Here is a 7,128-nt window from a genome sequence, read left to right on the forward strand (position 1 = left end):
GGTGTCCCAGGACTGAGCACTGTGTAGATCCGGAACCTCGTGGGGAAGGTGACAACGTAGGTGTCCCAGGCCTGAGCGCTGTAGATCCGGAACCTCGTGGGGAGGGTGACAATGTCGGTGTCCCAGGACTGAGCGCTGTAGATCTGGAACCTCGTGGGGAAGGTGACAATGTCGGTGTCCCAGGACTGAGCGCTGCAGATCCGGAACCTCGTGGGAGGGTGACAATGTCTATCCACCTAGGGCGGAGCACTAAAGTCTCGTATACTCTGCACCTTGACCAGCTGTGAGTCCAGCCTCGAGTCTCTGTTAATTGCCATCTACTGCAGTAGGAAGTCTGACTGCAGCTGAGATCTTTTTAGCCCATTGGTCTAACAGACCAGATATGTATATGGAGTGCAGTTTAATACTGTGTGCATTTAGCAGAATGCTGGCAGTAAATTCTTTCCTAGAGTTTATGACTCAGTCAGCTAATGGTTCTTGCTCCAGTAACCAGGTATGAATTTTGTCTTGTAGAGTAGGCCTTCAGTCCAATAGAAGGTTAATTCCTGCCAGAACATGTCAGTGTTGTCAGTGGGCATACCTTGCTGTGCTGGTCATTATTGCAGGTCTTGGTGTTCACGGCTGGGTAACTGCTGATTACATTTCCCCTTAGTTTCGTACATAGCACCTTCTGCTGCCGTGAAATTACCCAGTAGCGATGAAGCGTCAGATCGGTACCCGTCTGATCTCTGTGTCCCTGCGGCTCACGGATGTGGTGTCCTCGGCAGTGTCTCGCCATCTAGTTCTGGAGCGTAATGAAGTTTTTGAGAGAAGAATGTTCTAGACAAAACTACCAGCTCTAATAAATCTCCTTAGAAATAGTGTGAGAAAGGGAAATACTCGTCGTGAATTGATGACGAATAATGTGTCTGGAGACACAGGAGGGCACGAGAGGGAACGTGGTGTAGTGCGGGAGATGTAAGAATTCTGACATCCACTCTGAGTAGAAGACCCACTGACACTTTGGTGTGAAGTTGTGACAGAGAAAACTTACTAAAAAACAGGGTCATTTTAGGTACTGTTTTCTAAGTAACTAGTCAAGGTTCCACGTCCAGTGGGAAGGTTACTGTAATATGGAGATGATGGAGGCGTAGGCCAGGCAGTGTTGTAAGAGGCCGTGTAAAAGCATTAGATTTGATGCGGGACAGTTACTGATAATAAATGTTGATGGGGTCCTGCGAGGCGGAGGTGTGGCCTTCTGGAACAGCCCTGAGGTGGAAGCTTCTAGTATGTATATTGTGTGCAAAGTCATGATGCTGGTTGGAGTCATCAGGAGAGTTGGGAGAAAGAGAAGACCAAAGACGGGGTCTCCAGCCAGAACGGAGGAGAGCTTGGTACAGGAGGGCACGAAGGAAGGGACGGTGGAACTGGAGGAAAAGCAGAGGGTGTGAGGTTTTTAAGTTCATGTGTGAGAGAGAGCTTGACCCAAGCTCATTCAGAGAATGGGATTCTTGGGTTTAGCAAGAGTTAAGGGTCCATTTGCAAGAATAGTTTTCCTAGGGGAAATGAGTGGAAATATTTCCATCCAAAGTTAAAAAAAGAATCTGTATCATATTAAGGTTTTGGGTGTGTAAGGTTTCAGGGCCTGCATGCAGTAGAGGAGCACATGCGATACAGTCAGCTGTACCAGGCTGTGGAATTCAGATACAAGAGGGTCTGGATCCCCCACGGAATACACTGTGTGAGGAGGGGAAGAACCGGCTCCTGCGCTGTGTTATCCGTCTGTTAATGGTGGATGTTTCCGGGCTCCATTCCTGCAGGTCGTGCTGTCTCCACTGTGGACTTTTGTTTGATGGTTCTCACCAGTCCTTCTGGATCAAATCCCAAGAGTGAATTGCTGGGTTGTGGTAGTTTGGTGTTCATGGGTTTTGTTTTTGTTTTTGATTTTATGTTTTTGGTTTGTTGAGACACAGCATTTCTCTGTAGCTTTGGAGCCTGTACTGGAATTCACTGTGTAAACCAGGCTGGCCTCGAACTCACAGAGATCTGTGTACCTATGGCTCCTGAGCGTTGGAATAAAGGTGTGCCACCACCGCCTGACTTATCTTTAATTTAGTGCTAAAACTAAAACCATTGCGTGGGTGGTGTGGGACAATGGTCTGTATTCTGTCAATTATATTTTAAATAAATCCTGATTGGCCAGTAGCAAGACAGGAAGTATAGGTGGGACAACCAGACAGGAAGTAGAGGCAGGTCAAGAAGAACAGGAGAATTCTGGGAAGAAGGAAGCTTCCTGGGCAGTCCTGGCCCAGCCACAGAAGAAGGAAGATGTGACTGCCTGGCTGAAAAAGGTACCGAGCCATGTGACTAACACAGATAAGAATAATGGGCTAATATAAGTTATAAGAGTTAATAAGAAGCCTGAGCTCATGGTCCCATCAGTTTATAACTAATGTAGACCTTTGTGTGATTTCTTTGGGACTTAACTGTGGAAAGTGGGCAGGACAGAAACCTCAGTCAACACGTGGGGTTTATTTTAACTCTTTTAAGTAGATGTAATGGCAGAACCAAGTGCATTTGCAGTGTTGAATTTTCTCCCAGATTTTTTCCTCTTGTGAACGAACTTCTCTGTCTACTACTGCCCACTGCCCTGCACCGCCCACTGCTCTGCACCCCTCTTTCCATCTTATGACCTGTGGCCACCACAGAATGCTGTTTGACCAGTGTAGTAATAGGGGCGGCGGGGCCCCAGCACCCCAGCCGCACCCCGGCCGCCTCCGGCTAGCTTAAGCCCCGAAATAATTACACGGACACTGTGTTCATTTAATCACCGCTTGGCCCTTTAGCTCTAGCCCTTACTGGCTAATTCTGATATCCCGATCAACCCATCTCTAATAATCTGTGAGCACCGGTCTTAGTGAGCACCAGTCTTACCGGGAGTGTATCTTCCCAGGAGCGGGGAGCATGGCGTCTCTCTGAGGCATCTGCTCCCGAGAGCAGAGCTGTGGAGTCTGAGCTCACTTCCTCTTCCTCCCAGCATTCTGTTCTGTTTACTCCACCCACCTATGTTCTAAGCTATGAGCCCAAGCAGTTTGTTTATTACTTAACCAATGAAATCAACAGATTGATATATGACACTCCCACATCAGACCAGGTCCTTTTTATGAGTAGAATCACAGTTTTGGTTCTTTGCTTTTTAGGCTAAACAACATTCTGCTATCTGTTTAAACTACATTTTTATCTCTCCTGGCCATCCTTTGAGAGATACTTGAATACATCTACATTTGGATATTTTGAGTAACACGTGCTGTGTATGTGGGCGTGTAATACCTGTTTGAGTCTCTGTGCCATTTTTGTGCCATTGCTATTGTGTTTCTGCAGAAACTATTTTCAGAGATGTGGTCCATTTTTAATAATGGGTTTGTTTTGTTGTTGTTCCTTCCCCCCAAATTATAAGACATCTTTATAATAACCTTATAAGACTGCGATTATCAGATATTTTCTTCTACATTGTAGATTCTCTTTTTTAAAAAAATCATAATGTCTGTTCTTTAAAATATCAGAGTTTTGAAGTCCAGCATCTACCCCATCTGTGACCTGCTGGAGTGTGAGGGGCCTGGTCCTATGTATCTCCATGACTCGGGCAATAGCAGGATGTTGGGTGGGACATTGGTGGGGTCCAGTATTGATGCTGTGCCAAAGCCAGAGGCTGTGGACCTGACCAACAACACATTACACCATGAACATTTGCAAGTAAAGCCGTGTGGACAGGAGGGTAGAGTGCATGACACACTCCCATGACACGGCTCCCCATACCGAGACGGATGGAGAGGTGATGGAGAGGTGGAGGACCAAAATTCATTTTTGTCTTATTTTCATTCTTTTAGCTTTCATGCGGGGGTGAACTACAAGTCAGGAACTGAGAAATTTTGCCATGTTCCCTCCCCCCCTTTTTTGGTAAAACCAAATAGATAAATATGTTATTTTCAAAGATTTGAAAAGAAAATTTCAGGGGTTAAAAGAATGGCTCAATGGTTAGGGACACTCTCTGTTTCTCCATGCGTTTGGTTCCTAGTACCCGTGTCAGGTGGCTCATAGCCTCCTGTAACTCTGGCTCCCAGGTATCTGATGTCATCTTTTGGCCTCCAAGAGCACATTCACACAGACACATAGAGACAGACACACATATACATACGTAGACACAGATATAGAAATGCACAGAGAGTCACATTCACAGACACACACAGTCTCTCTCACACACAGATATACACAATCACAGACACACACACTAACAGATACATAAATTAAAATGCTGAATCTTTAAAAATAAAATACAAAAATTTCTGATTTCTTAAATTATGTTTTAAGTTTTAAAAAATTTTTCTGATACCATATATTTTGATCATATTGATGAAGTCTACTTTATGTAGGTTTTCTGTTTTGTAATTAAAAACGAATACTTATTTTTATCTTATTTGCATGCATGTTCTGCCTGTCACATGTTTGCAGTACCCTTAGAGACCAGAAGGGGGTGTTAGGTCCCTTGGGACTGGAGTTACAGATGTGTAAGCTACCATGTGGGTGCTGGGAATCAAACCAGGGTCGTTTGGAAGGGCAGCCAGTGATCTTACCCACTCTAGCCTTTGTTGGTTACACTTTTGTCATATATCAGAATGTATATGATTGATTCTACAAACTTTTGCCAATATGAGCAAAAAGAACACTTCACTCTATAATAGCTATGAAATAATTTAAATTGTCATGAAGGATTTTAAATTTTCAGCAGGCAGGGGGCTTTGAGAAATATGTTCCCCTTTGGGGACAGTATTCCTCTACTAGATTTAAAACTAGTTCAATTATTCCAAATTAATTTCTGTTCCTGACATGGCACATCTGGCAAGCTAAGGCACAGTAAATAGGAAATTAAATGGAATGAAGGATTGATGTCTATCTTATTCATTGTTATCGGTTTTTATGAACTTTAAATAATCCTTAACTTTTTTTAAGTCTTAAAAGGTGGCACAATGATATCTTAATGTTTGTGATCTATAAAAATAACCGATCTTCTTAACAGCCACATTAAGTTACCTAACTAGTGAACATCACGTCACATTGGGAAATTATGTTGTGATGACTAAAATTAAAATTTAAAAAGCCAGAAAGCATGCATTTATTGCCATGTTCTGGGCACGGAGCGAGGGTCCACATTCCTCTAGCCGTGTGGAATGTGCTCTGAGCCCCTGAGCCGTCTCTTCAGGTCCTTTGGCTTCTTTTAGAAGCTTAACCTCTGAAAACTGGTCAGTCAAGCATTTCCAATGCTATATATTTGGGTAATTTTATGATTGTTTTTAGATCATAGCATTTATAGTTCATTGCTATAATTAATGATTAAACATGCTTTTTTAGGATCTTGTATGTGTATTTGTAGATTTGTATTAGATTATGTGTCTATAACCATTGATAGTTTTGTAGAATACAGTGTTGTTAAGAGTTTGAATTTTGAGTTGGGCAGCACTTGGGAAGCAGAGGCAGGTGAATCTCTGTGAGTTCGAGGCCAGCATAGTCTACAGAGCTGGTTCCCGGGCAGCCAAGGCCATACAAAGAAACCCTGTATTGAAAACAACAACAACATATGGTACCATATTGCTTGGTATTGCTTGCCACTATCACATTGGGTAAATTTAGTTCCCAGTTTTCTTATTAGCAAAATGAAGCTATCTTATATTGATAAACAAATCTCCAGTGAGATTCTCTGTGTGTGTGTGTGTGTGTGTGTGTGTGTTTGCGTGTGTATGTGTGTACACGTGCATGTGTGCACACATGTATTTATCTGCAGGCCCACGTGTTTGAGACTGGTATGGATATTGTATGCATGTTAGAGTGGTTGCCTCACTTGTTACTCAGTCTGCTGTTTTTTGAGGCATTATCTCTGACCTGAACTCGCCAGCTGCTGTGTTGGCTTGCCAGGGAGCACCAGGGATCTGTGTTCTCTACCTGGCCTGCTCTAGGATTGCAAGCCAATGCTAGAATGCCCAGATTTAAAAACATTTAGTTATTATTATTGAGTGTGTGCGTGTGCACACTTACAGGGGTGGGAACATGCATGCCACGGTACATGTGTGCAAGTCAGTGAACAATTTTTAAACAGTAATGCATTTATTGCTGAGAATTTCATGTTTGTATATTTTGATTATACAGCCCCCCATTCACCCTTTCCATGTTCCCTTGGGTCGCCCTATCGCCATGACAACTTGATGTCATTTTTGCTTTTCTTCTGTCTGTCTCCCACGGAGTGCATGAGTGGCTCATGTGTTCATGGTGTGGAGTCACTTCTTTCCCGCTCTCTAGCCTCACTGAAGGACACAGGCCTGGCCTGTGCAGCACAAGTCTTTCACCACAGACTCATCTGTCCAGGCTCTTGGGTGAGAGTCTCCTGAATACTAACCCCTAATCTAGCTCCTGTGGTGAAATTGTGCTGATCAGCATTCATAACATTGGTGGGTTTTAGTATGTTAATAAAATTGAATAACACAGGTGGGCATGGTGGCACACATCTGCTATCACAACACTGGGTGCTGCTAACACAGAGAATCGTGTATTCACAGCTACAAACTCTGATGTTCAAGGCTGCTGTGAGTTAACTCGTGAGATACCACCTCAGAAGACAAAACAAAAACCAAATAATAAACAAAACAGAACAAAACAATTGAAACAAGGATGGGGCTTTGGCTGGAAGATGCAGCTTCTGCTCAGCATGGCCAGCCCAGAGCAGACCACCCAAAAATTATTTGACAGAAAGTTAATTTTTAATCCAAATTTGGTGGTTTATTATTATGAAAATATCTCTTACATTCAAAGAAACTGAAGATTTCACTGGACTGTGAATACTGTATACAGCCTGAGGTCATTCAGGATTGCTGTCCTACTTTGTAGAAAGTTTGTTTACCCTCTCCCTAAGAGAGCTGTGTGCAACCAACCTGTTCACCTTGAGAGAGCTGTGTACAACCAATCTGTTCACCTAAAGAGAGCTGTGTACAACCAACCTGTTTACCTAAAGAGAGCTGTGTACAACCAACCTGTTTACCTTGGATTATAGAAAGTTTGTTTACCCTCTCCTTAAGAGAGCTGTGTACAACCAACCTGTTTACC

The 7,128-nt window shown here is 43.3% G+C and overlaps 1 protein-coding gene across 1 annotated transcript in view; it reads left to right on the top strand.

The window, feature by feature from the left end:
- The window catches only part of Atrnl1 (attractin like 1), a 558,188-nt gene that overhangs the window by 126,663 nt on the left and 424,397 nt on the right, over positions 1-7,128 (top strand). The gene's annotated exons all lie outside the window — the stretch shown is intronic.

The sequence above is a fragment of the Microtus ochrogaster genome, chromosome 8, assembly GCF_000317375.1.
Source record: "Microtus ochrogaster isolate Prairie Vole_2 chromosome 8, MicOch1.0, whole genome shotgun sequence".
NCBI lineage: Eukaryota > Metazoa > Chordata > Mammalia > Rodentia > Cricetidae > Microtus > Microtus ochrogaster.